Source organism: Equus asinus, chromosome 3, assembly GCF_041296235.1.
Source record: "Equus asinus isolate D_3611 breed Donkey chromosome 3, EquAss-T2T_v2, whole genome shotgun sequence".
Taxonomy (NCBI): domain Eukaryota; kingdom Metazoa; phylum Chordata; class Mammalia; order Perissodactyla; family Equidae; genus Equus; species Equus asinus.
This window is the reverse complement of record NC_091792.1, coordinates 96,683,619-96,698,561: the sequence shown is the minus strand read 5'-3', so window position 1 is coordinate 96,698,561 and position 14,943 is coordinate 96,683,619. Positions and strand designations below refer to the sequence as shown.

Sequence of the window (14,943 nt, the reverse complement as noted above, 5' to 3'; positions counted from 1 at the left end):
TTTTGCCCCCAAATAATTTTCATGAGCACTGGGAGAGACAGTATATTAATTAGTAAAGGATTTCTGTAAAATATTACCATCTCCAAAAGAATATGATGACTCCTAAGTTGAACCAATGGTGACTAGTTTTTCCCCAATAGTCTCTTGATTCCTAAAACCAATCACCTTCATTCAGTTGACAGATGACTTACAGGGACCCTTTCACGCTGGTGGCCCCAAGGATTCTTTTCCTCAGAAACAGATGGAACACACTGTCCCTACACCATTCACGGAATAAGCTCAGAAGGAAGTCCGGGCTACCAGTACTTCAATTTGATGATATCTTCTTAGAGTTTCTATGCCAAGATCCTCTCAGAGTCCATTTATACCTTTAATAATATTAAAAAATATTGCCCACATGTGGCAGATATAATTGCCAACCCAAAGGTCATTTCTCCTCTTTTTCTTAGCTAAGAGAGACTAGTTTTATTCAGGACTGCAATGTGTTCAGCCCAAGGGTATAAGTCATGACTGGCCAAGCCAATCATAGATATCACATTCCCCTTTGACAAGAATCTTTCCAGACTCCCTTGCAGCTGTCCAGTGAGATGCAAGGGGAAGTCTACCGAGTAGCAAATCAGAGGGGTTGCATCCCTGATAATGGAAAGTATCTTTTCTGCCCACTCTCCTCCTTTCCCATTTGGGATGCTGTTGTGAAAATATAATTGCTAGTGCTATGGCAGCCATCATGTAACCATGAGGTAAAAAACATGAAGATCCAAAGACAACATACTGAGGATGGCAGAGTAAAAGGTGGAAAGAACTGACTCCTTGGTAGCATCATTGAGACACTATACCAAACTCCCAATATTGCCAGACCCCAAAATTCTTGTAATGTGAATCAGTTACATATTTGTTACTTTACTGTAGTTTAGGAAAGCACCAAAATCCATTCTTCCTTCTTCTGTTATAATTGAATGAGTGGGTGCTCAACTATATTATAATTAGCAGCCTCCCCTTCAAGTAATTGTGGCACTGTAAGTTCTCTCCAATGGAATGTGAGTGAAGGCTCATATGATAATAGTATTGTATTACATAGGAAAAGGTCTCTATTTTCTAGAGATGCACTTAAGTATTTAGGGATCAACTGTCATAATGTCTAAAATTTACTTTTAAAAACTTCATCAACGGGTGATGAAAAAGTTTTAGAGTGGTGATGGCTGCACAACATTGTGAATGTAATTAATGCCACTAAACTGTACACTTAAAAATGATTAAAATGGTAAATTTTATGTTATAGATATTGCACCATAATAAAAAAAGTAAGAAAAAACCCAACACATCATCAAAAAAAGATGAAGTCCTACGTCACACCCATTGGGATGTCTATTATCAAAAACAAGAAACCCAGAAAATAACAAGTGTTGGCAACGATGTAGAGAAATTGGAACCCAGGTGCACTGTTGCTGGGAATGTAAAATGGTGCAGCTGATGTGGAAAACAGCGTGGTGGTTCCTCAAAAAATTAAACACAGAATTACCATGTGATCCAGTAATTCCACTTCTGGATATATACCCAAAATGTATATACCCAGGATATGTACATCTGGATACATATCTCTGAAAGCAGACACTTGAAGAGGTGTTTGACACCCATGTTCACAGCAGGATTTTTCACAACAGCCAAAAGGTGGAAGCAACCTAAATGTCCATTGATGGCGGAATAGATAAAATATGGTATATATATACATTGGAATATTATTCAGCCTTATAGAGGAAGGAACTTCTGATTCATGATACAACATGGATGACCCTTGAGGGCATTACGCTAAATGAAATAAGCCAGTCACCAAAGGATAAACACTGTATGGTTCCACTTATATGAGCTACGTGGAGTAGTCAAATTCACAGGGACAGAACGTAGAATGGCGGTTGCCAGGGGCTGGGGAGAGGGGGAGTGGGGAGTTATTGCTTAATGGGTACAGAGTTTTGGTTTTGCAAGATAAAAAGAGTTCTAAAGATGGATGGTGGTGAGGGCTGCAAAGCAATGTGAATGTACTTAATGCCACTGAATTACACACTTAAAATGGTAAATTTTATGTTACGATATTTTACCACAATTGAAAAAAAAGAAGAGACACGGGGAAATGTCTTACAAAAATCTGGTCTGTGCCAAGAAAGTCTCTGGATTATTAAAAAAAAAAAAAGACAAAACTGTCACCTGATAGGTCTGACTTGGAAGGCAGACCACATTCCTTTTGAGCCTATAAATTTAGGAGAGATGATTGAAAAGAGCCTGTACAGAAGAGTACAAATTTGGTGCCTTGAAGGGCTGGAAAAGCCAATGGCTTCCACACCCAGAACAGCATGAGATCTGAGATGAGAAAAAGCGTGTTGCCTTCCTCCGAAGTCTAGTTTCAGAGGCCTCAAAACAGCTGCCCCTAAACTAAGAGAGCGAGGTGTGGAGGGCAAGGAAGCAAAGAAATAAAGCAGGCTCAAGACCCAGGTCTTGGAATAAACTTTGGAAGACACTGCAGCATGTGAACTGTCTGGAAGTTAATAGATCAGATGCCAGCTGAGTTTCTGAGGGAACTGTATTTGCAAAGATACCATAGCCAAGCCACGAAACCTGGTGACCGCTGTTCTCTCCAAATTTACATCAGCAGGCAGTGAGCTGCAAAAGCTGGACAGCCACCAAGGAGGGCATATCCCCCAACACCCTTCTTCAGATTTGGTGAAAGAGGAAACTGAAAAGGAAGAGCACCCCTCCCCCAAGGGCAAGGCCAAGGGACATACAGAACCATGGACACAGGGGTCCTCCTGAAGAGCAGAGCCAGGGTCTAATCAGGGACCTTCCTCCTCCGCCAGGGAGAGGACCCTCCCATTACCTGCCCCAGGATTCCAGGATTGCTATGGGCCCGGGGCTGCTGTGTGCATTTCATTCTCCTCCTTTTTGAATGGGAATTTTAATTGTGGTTTTCTACCCCTGTTCCGCCATTGTGTATCGAGTACGAGTGGAGAAGGGGAGATAATTTGCCTTTTAGTTCACAGGTTGCCGGACCATTAGGAACCACATCCGAACCTGACGGAAAGGACTGTGCATTACCCAGGGACCATGGACTTTCAGGTCGTACATTTACTGGATGGGCTTTTGTTTGTCTCCCTTGGGATGAAGCGAGTGTGTTCTATGTATTGGAAGTAGGGCGTTCACTGATAGTTAAGGCCCAGAGGAACTGACTGTAGCAACACTGTTAGCTGTCTATGAAAATCCATTCTTTCCTTCTTCCATTGTGTTAGAAGAATGGCTGCCCAGCCTCCTCCACACAGTGAAGTAACCATGTGACTAAATTCCTGCCAATGGAATGGGAGCAAAAGAGATGTATGCCACTTCCTGGCCTGGCACACACATCTCTCAAACGCTCACTTCCAATGGGCTGAGATGGTGATGACCAGAACAAAGAAGCCATGTTGAGCATGGCCTGGCTGTCACAAACCCTGGCTATCATGAACCTCCCCCACTGATATGGGACACTGACCCTGGACTGTTACATGAGAAAAAAAAAATACCACTCCACTTTTAAGCCACATTATTGTTGGGTTTCTTGTTACAGCAGCTGAACCTTTGACTTTAGCTAAAACATTCAGATATTCTGTTAACTGCAACCCAAATATCTTATCTGACACCTCACATTATTCCATATAGAAATGACAAAGTCACTCTGTGCATGAGCTACTTGAGAGGTGTGTGGACTCTTAGGCAAGAATAATTTAACAGAATCCTGCCCTGGTGAATCAGATGTTCCAAGTGACTAGGTGGTTTCCTAAGAACGTGGAAGAATGAAGGCCAGGGAATGGCTTCCTCACTTAGCAGTGACCAATCTTTTATACAGAATTTTTACAAAAGTTTTATAAACACATAAACATACCTTTTCCCTAACGAGCTAGTTGTATTTTATAGATCTGGAACAAAGGAATACTCACAGTATCCTGGGAGGTATAAAAAAGGCTGGGCAATGTTACTAATTTTATTTTATAGATGACAAGGAGGTGATTACTCTTGACATGCCTGATTCAGCAGGTCTAAAGAATCTTTTCTAGGCTCTTTGCCATATGCAATTATTTCATGTGGCTTTCTATCCCTAAGGCAAAAAACAAACACACAAAACCCTGTGAAGCAGTCTGACCACAAGCTAACTGAAAATGAAATCCTTGTGCCCAGAAGTTTCTGGTCCACAACTTGGAAAGAGCATCACAACAACCCTCTCTGGCCCACAGTCACAGCGCCAAGTGCCAAAGAGACAGTGACTCCTCACAGTGCTGGCACCCCCTTGCTAGGCTCTGACACCATCACATCAGGCCTGGTTCAAGGAAGAGAAACAACCAAACATGAAACTAACCAGAGCAAACAAAAAATCCCCAAAGGACAGATAAGTCCAGTAAGTTCAAGAGAAGGGGATCTGAGAAGGAAATTTAGGGGGTCTCTTACGTAGCTAGTGGCAGACCGCTAAGGCTGAGAAATGCAGGGCTAATGCATGTGATGTCAAACCCCAAACACTGAACTTGGGTGTCCTCACCCAACAAACTGGCAGCAGCTTGGTGGACGTGTTATACCAAAGGTGATGGTCAAAATGATAATTCTTCCACTCCATTATAGTGGGAACACAGAACAGAGCTAGAACCATGAGTACATGACCTGGACCCAGATTCTCCAGTTTCAAATCTAGGCTCTGCCACTTAGTTGCTGGGTGACGCTATACAAATTGCTTAATGTCTCTATGCCTCAATTTTGTCATCTGCAGAATGGGATCATAATACTACCTACTTACTAGGGCTGCCATGAGGATTAAGGGAGTTAACACATATAAGGCTCTTTGATAAGCATATGGCAAGCACTCTATAATCCGTAATCTATTGTCATCAATAATTGTCTTAATATCACTGATGCCCACCCAACTTGTGATCCAGGAAAAAAAAAAGTAGAACTGCAGATTTATTCCAGCTTAATGGTGACTGCTTAGGAATTCAGTGAGGAACCTGAAAGAGAACGGAGAATAGGTTTTAATGTTCTCTCGGTGAAGCAAGGCGTGACCTTGTACAAAAACCCCTCCAACAGTCTCTTAGAAATTATGCTGATGACTTCTTTGGAAGGACAAAAAAAAACACATGAAATATACCAGACCAGAGGTTGCTCTGTGGAGTTCAGACTGGAACTGAAGACGGTCATACATCACCCTGCATCCTTCCCATGGCCAGAACTAATCAACAACTCAGAACCCAAACTCCCCCAAACACCCAGAACCACTACATCACCAGAATGAAAACCAGTGAGACCAGGGACGCGTAAAATGTAGTCAACTGCCGGATGCCTGTTCCTCCACAGCCAGTGGGCCTTGCACGCACGTTGTGGAAGGTTGACCTAAAGCAGTTTCTCGTTTCATACAGCACCCGGTACAGAAAACCACCTGGATCAGACCCTATAAATTATCAACCTTCTCTATGCTCCTCAACCCCTCATCCCCACAGAAGACGTCAGTTCATGTTAAGTTCAAGCATGTAGGAGGCTATAGGGTATAACTAACGGTATGCCTGCAGAATTAGGGGCAAAATTAGGAAAATCAGCAACAAATGTGGTTCCACAGTTAACCAAGGAATGAAGCACGTAGAGGTGTGCAAACTGAACAACAACCTACAAGTGCTGTTAAGAGACTGGCGCGTTCCCCAACCCTCTGAAAGCGGTGACTGGCGTGAAGCTGGAATTCCAAGCTGCTCAATACGCTGGCCCAGCATCGTGCCCCTTGGTGGCCCTCCAAGCAGACCAAGGATGCTTTGGCTTTGGTTCTGGGTACCTCTGTAGGACAGTGCTCTCCCAATTGTCCCTTTCACAGCTCAGGTGGAGCTCCCTTCTGTGGCCCATCTCTACGTCCCTGTGAAGAGGGATCACATGCTGATGCCCAGTACCTTCGGGCAGGAGGGGAAAGAAAGGGGGAAGGTCGGGGAAGCAGCTTCTATGACACACAGGCCATCTCTCCCAAATTCCTGCCTTTTGTTCCTGTACCACCCCTAGACCAACAGTCTCCTCCCCACTGTGGTGTGGCTGCCCAGCTTCTGCATGATGAGCACCGTTCTGCCTTTCAGGACTTGCCACCTGCCTGTGCTGCTTCTCCCTCCCAGCCATGGTACCTGCATAACTCACCCTTAACAGCTCTGCAGGACTCGGTCCCCTCACAAAGAACAGACTGAGAAAATAGTTTTCTTGTAGAAAGACAGTATTCGTGAGTAAACAGATAACCTGTTCTCTTTCTGCAGATAACTAATTTATAGCATGTTATTCAGATTCTCAAATCAGCTATGCTCCCCCTAATATCTTGAATTGTTCCTTGACTGGTGTGAATTAAGGGCACATGTGCTGACTGCTTGAGCCAAACCCTCAGAATTCTGAGTGTGTGTGAACAGTGCGAGACACGGGAAAAGTTGCTTTTCTTCTAGGATGTGTTTGTTTTCTGGAAAGAAACAACCCGACAGTAAAGAATAGCAATTTGCCAAACCAGTCTTGCTTGATATAAATATCCTCACTTTTACTGTTCTAGATCTATATTTACCAAATCCCCTTTTGGCCTATAATATGGTTTTCTGAATGGAGTTACTCCTAAGAAAGGATTTTCCTAAGCCAACAATTAATGCTACTTTTGCCTCACGGTGAATACATTTCTACTCCATTCAGAAACGTCTCATGAACTTCTCATTGTGAATTGGCCTCCAGTGTTTGAGCAGCTCGTAAATGATGAAAGAAAGCTGTGAAGTTGAGAGCGGAGACCTTGGACCTGGGTAGACTCCCCGGGTATGATGGCTCTTGCTTAACCAGCTCTGCTCTTTGCCCTCTTTCTACACACACTGAGAGCTGGGCCAAGCCTTGTGCATTTTTGTTCCCCTCATATCACTGGACTTGTGGATTGTATACACACGGAATTAAAGATTGGAAAATGGAAAGTGAAAGCCCCCAGGAATGCCACGCCCTAAACTGTTAACAGTTAAACACATATCCTTCCGGGATAGGTAAACATTTTCCCTCATATGTAGATGTGTGAGATTTTTACTTAACATTTTGTGGGCACCTTTATACGTCAGAAGTCACAGATATCATCTTGATCTTAACAAACCGGCAGTCTCCACTTCTCCATTAACAGCAGTTCCATCCTTCCCGTTTCTCAGGCCCAAAGCCTCAGGGTCACCTTAAACACCTCAATTTCTCACACACCCCGTATGCAATGTGCCAGGAAATCCTGATCCCAAAGAGGTCCTAAACCTCACCACAGGAGCCAGGGAGATCCTTTCAAAACACATGGCATTATGCCCAGGCCCCTACCTCCCAGCGCCCACTCCTCTGACTTCGCCCACTACTTTTCCCTGCCTCCAGGCACCCTGGCCTCCATGCAGACCTTGGATGCCCCCGGCACCTCCCTGCACTGTCCCCCAGAAATACATATGACTGCTCCCTCACCCCCGCAAATCTTCACCAAAGTGGTACCTTCCTGAAGAGACCTTTCTTGAACATCCATTTTTGTTTTATTGAGGTATAATAGACATATAACATTATATTAGTTTCAGGTGTACAACATAATGATTCAATATTTGTATATATTGTGAAATGATCACCACAAAATGAGCTGACATCTGTCACCATACGTAGTTACAAGTTTTTTTTCCTTGTGATGAGAATTTTTAAGATTTACTCTTTTAGCAACTTTCAAATATACAATACAGTATTATTGACTATAGTCACCATGCTGTACATTACATCCCCAGGACTTTATTTTATAACCAGAAGTTGGTACCTTTTGACCACCATCACTCATTTTGCCCACCCCTACTTCCCGCCTCTGACAAAGCACCAATCTATTCTCTGTATCTATGAGCTTGGTTTGATTGGGTTTTTTAGATTTCACATATAAGTAAGATCATATGGTATTTGACTTTCTCTATCTGACTTATTTCACTTAGCATAATGCCCTCAAGATCCATCCATGTTGTGGTAAATGGCAGGATTTCCTTCTTTTTCATGGCTGAATAATATTCCATTGTATATATACACCACATCTTCTTTATCCATTCATCCATCTATGGACATTTAGGTTTTTTCCATATCTTGGCTATTGTAAATAATGCTGCAATGAACATTGGGGCACAGATATGTTTTCAAGCCAGTACTTTTGTTTTCTTCAGATAAATATCTAGAAGTAGAATTGCTAGATGATATGGTAGTTCTATTCTTAATTTACTGAGGAACCTCCATACTGTTTTCCATAGCAGCTGCACCAATTTACAGTTCCATCACCAGTACACAACCATTCCCTTTGTTGCACATCCTTGCCAACACTTGTTATTTCTTGTCTTTTTGATAATAATCATTCTGGCAGGTGTGGGATGATATCTCATTGTGGTTTTGATTTGCGTTTCCCTGATGATTAGTGATGCTGAGCACCTTCCATTTATCTGTTAGGGTCATCTGTGTGTCTTGTCTTCTGAACATCTTTTTTTTTTTTTAAAGATTTTATTTTTTCTTTTTCTCCCCAAAGCCCCCCGTTACATAATTGTATATTTTTAGTTGTGGGTCCTTCTAGTTGTGGCATGTGGGATGCCACCTCAGTATGGCTTGATGAGCAGTGCCATGTCCACACCCAGGATCTGAACTGGCCAAACCCTGGGCCGCCAAAGTGGAGCATGTGAACTTAACCACTTGGCTATGGGCCCAGCCCCTGAACATCCATTTTAAATCAATCTCATCCCTCACTTTCAGAATTTTCTACACTGCCCTGCCATATTTTTCTCCACGGCCCCTATTACTAAATTTTACCTATTTATTTTATTAACAGACTTTGTTCTTACACTAAATGTAAACTCCAAGAGGGTAGAGATTTTTATCTTTTGTTTCTTTTCTTATCCCTGGAGTCTAGAACAAGTCCTGGCCCATAGTAGGGTGTTTGATGAATATTTGGTGAATAATGAATGAAAGGCACTGTGCTAGGAAATGGGAAACATAAGAACTGAAAAAGCAAAACAAAAGCATGAATTTTGGCTCAAGGAACAGAAATGTCGATGCAAATAACTACACTTAAGGAGTAACTTGATAGTTGCTATACATACGTTGAAAACAAAGATCTGTGTCTACACTACAGTACAAGTAACTAATTCTGACCATGCAGGGTCCAAGGAGAGGGTGGCATTTGAGCTGGGCCTTGGATGATGAATAAAATTGTAAAATACTAAACAGGAAAGGAAGGCTACCAAAGAGACACTGCCTAAAAAGGAAATAGAAAATATTTGTGGAGAGAAGGACGTGAGGCAGTGGGGCATTTGGTTGAAGAGATGTGAGGTGGGATGTGAGGTGGGAGGCAAGGTTTGGGAGGTGTCTGCAGCCAGGCTGTGTGGGGCCTGGACAGCATCAGGAGAAGGACTGAAGGGGGACTACATTCTTGAGTTATGGGGGAGCACTGAGTGTTCCTTTATTAGTGATGAGGTGAAGATGGCACTTTAGGAGGATTAAGTTTGCTCTTTGTTACAGTATTATCTTGAAATATAAAGACATAGGAGGTAGAGAAACAGGCTAGAAGGCCACAGGAAGGATGGCCATCCCCATGTTCTAACCACACTTCTCTTCCTCGCGAGTTCTTTGGTTGGGATTGGTGACCTAGCCTGGGTGTGCCCTGTCCTTGTTATCTCACCCAAATCCACAACTGACTAAGATGAAACAGTGCAGAGAGAGCACAACATTGAAAATCCTTGAAATGGTTTTTGATATGATGAGAGTAAGCTCCAACAGAACATCACAGAATATATTCTGGAAATCAGTTAGGGGTCAGTAGCACTGGAAATTTTACTTCCAGTTGAGGTAAATGATAGATTTACAGAGATAAAGAGATGATTCTGTTTATCTGGGGTACAAAGAAAGGTTGGCATCGTAATGCATGAAATCAAAATGTGTACTACCCTGAGAGGCATCAGATAGCCAACTGTATGGTCCGGAAGCATTCTATATGATGATAAAAGAATGAGAGGAAAGAGTGGGTAGGGTCAAAATAACCTACTTTATTAAAACACAGCAACTAAAAACAAGACTATAATTCAAAATTGGGTGCAGAAACTAAAGTTATCTCAGAAGTATCATTTTATTCTTTGATTTTTTTTTTTTTTTGCAGCAGAAAAATCTGTGTTCTTCTCTTTCCAAAGACATTCACTATACATTTATGGAGACACAACACATTTCTAAAAAGAGAGAAGTGTGTCTTGAGAGCCCTGCATTTCATCCTCTAGCTGTAAATGAAAAGCCCATTTCTTTTAAAATGCAAACAAGCTGCTTGCAGCTTTCTCTAGTTTCTTCAGAAAAATATCCAAGTAATTGACTTATTTATTATGTTTTTCCTTCTTATTTACATAACCACCTGAAAAAACGACTGTATTTTCAGTCATACAACAAGTATTTACCAAGTGACATATCTGGGTCAGGAACTGTATGGGTAGCAGGGAAGGCACAGGTACAAAGAGGGCAAGGATTCTGTCCTCAAGGGGTCTAGAGGAGGAGACAGACACAAATGAATAATTACAAGTGCAAATGTAGTAACTTTCATAATACAAACAAGCCCCACCAAACCCAAAATAAGGCATACATAATCCCAGTGAGGAAACAGGGAAGAGATTAATAGAGGAGGTGACATTTAAGATGGTCTTGAAGGAATTCACCAGACAGACGAAAATACAAGGGCACTCTGGGCAGAGTACAGACAAAGCCACAGAAACGCAATTCGATCATGAACTTATTTTATCAGTGAAGAGGGTTTCAGTAAGGCTATAGTATTAGGGGAGCAGGAAGCTATTGCAATGTTCCTGGAGAGAGACACTGGTATCTTGAACCAAAGGAGTAGCAGTTGGGACATCAAGAAACGATGAATTCAAAAAATATTTTGGGGTGATGTCAGCATCATGGTGGAGTGAGCTGTTCCCTCAGGCTCTCCCCCACTAAGATACAACAAAAAGGACATTCATTAACCAACAGAGGACATCCACACAGCACAACAGACATCTGAGAGATCCACACAGCTGTACATCTGAAGGCAGGGATATTGGGTCCCCCAGGAAGTGGAAGGAGGGAAGTAGTTCTCCTCCCCATCTCCAACAGCAGGATTCTAGGGCATGGGACCTCATGCAGGGGCCAGCGTGTGACTCTGAGAGGAGACAGGGAAAAGGCAATCCTCCTAGGAATGCTCTCGCTCTCAGAGTTGCTTCTCAGCCCATGGGAATGCTCCATACCCAGGTGGCTTAGTTACCATGGGGGCCACCCCACCAAGCCAAGCAACCCAGGCAGGCTGCTGATGAGGGCAGAGCAGGAGCACGGGTGGGAAAGAAAGGACCTCCTCCCTCCCCATCCCACCTGGTGCACCAGCTTGGCCAGTTGCTCAGCACAGGGGACTGCACCAGAGGACCTGCACCAACATGTGTGAAGCAGTGGCAGCTAGTGAGCAAATGCAGACGGGCTCTGTCAGAACAGCTTCCAACGGTTGGGCACAACTGCCAGCGACACAATGGGCTCAGAAAACACAGCTCCTGCCCCCACCAGTGGTGGCAGGTGGAATCTGCGACCAGATACTACTGCTATGCTCAGGCAAACGTCCACTCCATCAAACAGCATGAAAAAATACATTCACACTCCAGATCTGAAGGAAAATAACAAGTCTCAAGAAACCAATCCTGCAGTCACAGAAATTTACAATCTAAATGACACAGAACTCAAAATAGTTATCACAAAAAAACTCAATGAGCGACAAGAACACTCAGAAAGACAGTTCAATGAACTTAGGAATAAAATTAATGAGCAGAGGGAATTCTTCACAAAAGAGATTGAAACTCTAAAAAGAAAAAAAAACAGAAATGCTGGAGGTGAAAAACATGATGAATGAGATAAAAATCAATCCAAAAATCCTTAAAAAACAGAGCTGACAATATGGAGGACAGAATTAGTAATTTAGAGGACAGAAATATAGAAATGCTTCAGATGGAGGAATAGCAAGAACTAAGATTAAAAAGAAATGAAGAGGGGCCAGCCTGGTGGCACAGCGGTTAAGTTTGCACGTTCTACTTCGGCAGCTCAGGGTTCGCTGGTTCAGATCCAAGATGTGGACATGGCACCACTTGGCAAGCCATGCTGTGGTAGGCGTCCCACATATAAAATAGAGGAAGATGGGCACAGATGTTAGCTCAGGGCCAGTCTTCCTCAGCAAAAAGAGGAGGATTGGCAGCAGATGTTAGCTGAGGGTTAATCTTCCTCAAAAAAAAAAAAAAAGAAATGAAGAAAATCTCTGAGAAATATCTGACTCAACTAGGAAATGCAGCATAAGGATCACAGGTATTCCAGAGGAGAAGAGAGAAAGAAAGGGGCAGAGAGCTTGTTCAAAGAAAGAATAGCTGAGAACTTCCCAAACATTGGTAAGAAGCTGGAATTACATGTAAATGAAGCCAAAAGAACTCCTAATTATATCAGTGCTAAAAGACTTTCACCAAGGTATATAGCAGTAAAACTGGCAAAAGTAAATGACAAAGGAAAAATATTAAGGGCAGCAAGGCAGAAGAAAATAACTTACAAAGGAACCCCTATCAGGTTTTCAGTGGATTTCTCAGCAGAAACCTTACAGGCTAGGAGAGAGTGGAATGATATATTAAAAATTCTGAAAGACCAAAAACTTTCAGCCAAGAATACTCTATCCAGTGAAAATATCCTTCAGATATCATAGCGAAATAAAAGCTTTCCTAGATAAACAAAAGAGTTCATCGCCACAAGACCCCCCTCCACACACAAGAAATGATTGAGAAGGCCCTCATACATGGAAAAAAAATAAAGAAAAAAAGAAGACGGTTTACAAAGCCTTGAGCAAGGAGATAAACAGACAGACAAAATCAGAAAATTGCAGTTCTCCATCAGAACAGGTTAGCAAACAATTATAACATTAAATATAAAGTGAAGGAAAGCAGAAAAAATGACTATAATCACTTCATTTCAATCACAATCTCATAACACCAAAGCAAATAAATTGTGACAACAATAACTTAGATGGGGAAGAGAAAAGGGACAGAAATTGCTTAGGCTAAGGAGATAAGAGGCTATCAGAAAATGGACTATCTCATCTACAATATCTTTTATATGAACCTCACAGTAACAACTAAATAGAGACAGAAATGCTAAATAAAGAGAAAACCATCATAGAAAATTACCAAACTGAAATGGCAGTCAGAAATACATGGGATGAAAAACAAGGGAAATACAAAACAACCAGAAAACGAGATAAAATGTCAGTATTAAGCCATAATATAACAATTATCACTCTAAATAGAAATGGATTGAATTCTCCAATCAAAAGACACACAGTGGCTGGATGGATTAAAAAACAAGACCCAATAATATGCTGCCTCCAGAAAATACATCTCAGCTGTAAAGAAAAACACAGGTTCAGAATGAAGGGATGGAAGACAATATTCCAAGCAAATGGCAAACAAAAGAAAGCAGGTATTGCCATACTTATATCAGACAAAGTAGACCTCAAGATAAAAAAGGCAATGAGAGACAAAGACGGGCATTATATAATGACAAAAAGGATATTCCACCAAGAGGACATAACACTTATGAATACATATGCACCTAACACAGGAGCACCAAAGTACATAAAGCAACTATTAACAGACCTAAAGGGAGAAATTAACAGCAACACAATAATAGCAGGGGGCCTCAACACCCAACTTACATCAATGGATACATCATCGAGACAGAAAGTCAAGAAGGAAATAGTAGAATTAAAGTAAAACTCGCGTTGTTTGCAGATGACATGATCTTATACATAGAAAACCCCAAAGAATCCACAGAAAAACTATTAGAAATAATCAACAACTACAGCAAAGTAGCAGGGTATAAAATTAACGTGCATAAATCAGTAGCATTTCTATACACTAACAATAAACTAACAGAAAAAGAACTCAAGAACTCTATCCCATTCACAATCGCAACGAAAAGAATAAAATACCTTGGGATAAACTTAACCAAGGAAGTGAAGGATCTATACAATGAAAACTACAAGACTTTCTTGAAAGAAATTGACGATGACATAAAGAGATGGAAAGACATTCCTTGCACATGGATTGGAAGAATAAACATAGTTAAAATGTCCATACTACCCAAAGCAATATACAGATTCAATGCTATCCCAATCAGAATCCCAAGAACATTCTTCACAGAAATTCAACAAACAATCCTAAAATTCATATGGGGGAACAAAAGACCACGAATTGCTAAAGTAATCTTGAGCAAGAAAAACAAAGCCGGCGGAATCACAATCCCTGATTTCAAAACATACTACAAAGCTACAGTGATCAAAACAGCATGGTACTGGTACAAAAACAGGTGCACAGATCAATGGAACAGAATTGAAAGCCCAGAGATAAAACCACACATCTATGGACAGCTAATCTTCGACAAAGGAGCAGAGGGCCTACAATGGAGAAAAGAAAGTCTCTTCAACAAATGGTGCTGGGAAAACTGGACAGCCACATGCAAAAGATTGAAAATCGACCATTCTTTTTCACCACACACCAAAATAAACTCAAAATGGATCAAAGACCTAAAGATTAGGCCTGAGACAATAAGTCTTTTGGAAGAGAATATAGGCAGTACACTCTTTGACATCAGTTTCAAAAGAATCTTTTCGGACACTGTAACTCCTCAGTTGAGGGAAACAATAGAAAGAATAAACAAATGGGACTTCATCAGACTAAAGAGCTTCTTCAAGGCAAGGGAAAACAGAATTGAAACAAAAAAACAGCTCACTAATTGGGAAAAAATATTTACAAGCCACTTATCCGACAAAGGGTTAATCTCCATAATATACAAAGAACTCACACTGCTTAACAACAAAAAAACAAACAACCCGAT

At 41.6% G+C, this 14,943-nt stretch overlaps 1 protein-coding gene across 3 annotated transcripts in view; it reads right to left on the bottom strand.

Moving 5' to 3' along the window:
* The window catches only part of TMEM150C (transmembrane protein 150C), a 79,307-nt gene that overhangs the window by 22,545 nt on the left and 41,819 nt on the right, over positions 1-14,943 (bottom strand). The window contains exon 2 of one of the 3 annotated variants that reach the window (XM_070505525.1): positions 4,928-5,012. The exons of the other annotated variants lie outside the window; for them this stretch is intronic. The gene's annotated coding sequence lies outside the window, so the exon portion shown is untranslated. The remainder of the gene's footprint in view (positions 1-4,927; positions 5,013-14,943) is intronic. 3 annotated transcript variants of the gene reach the window in all.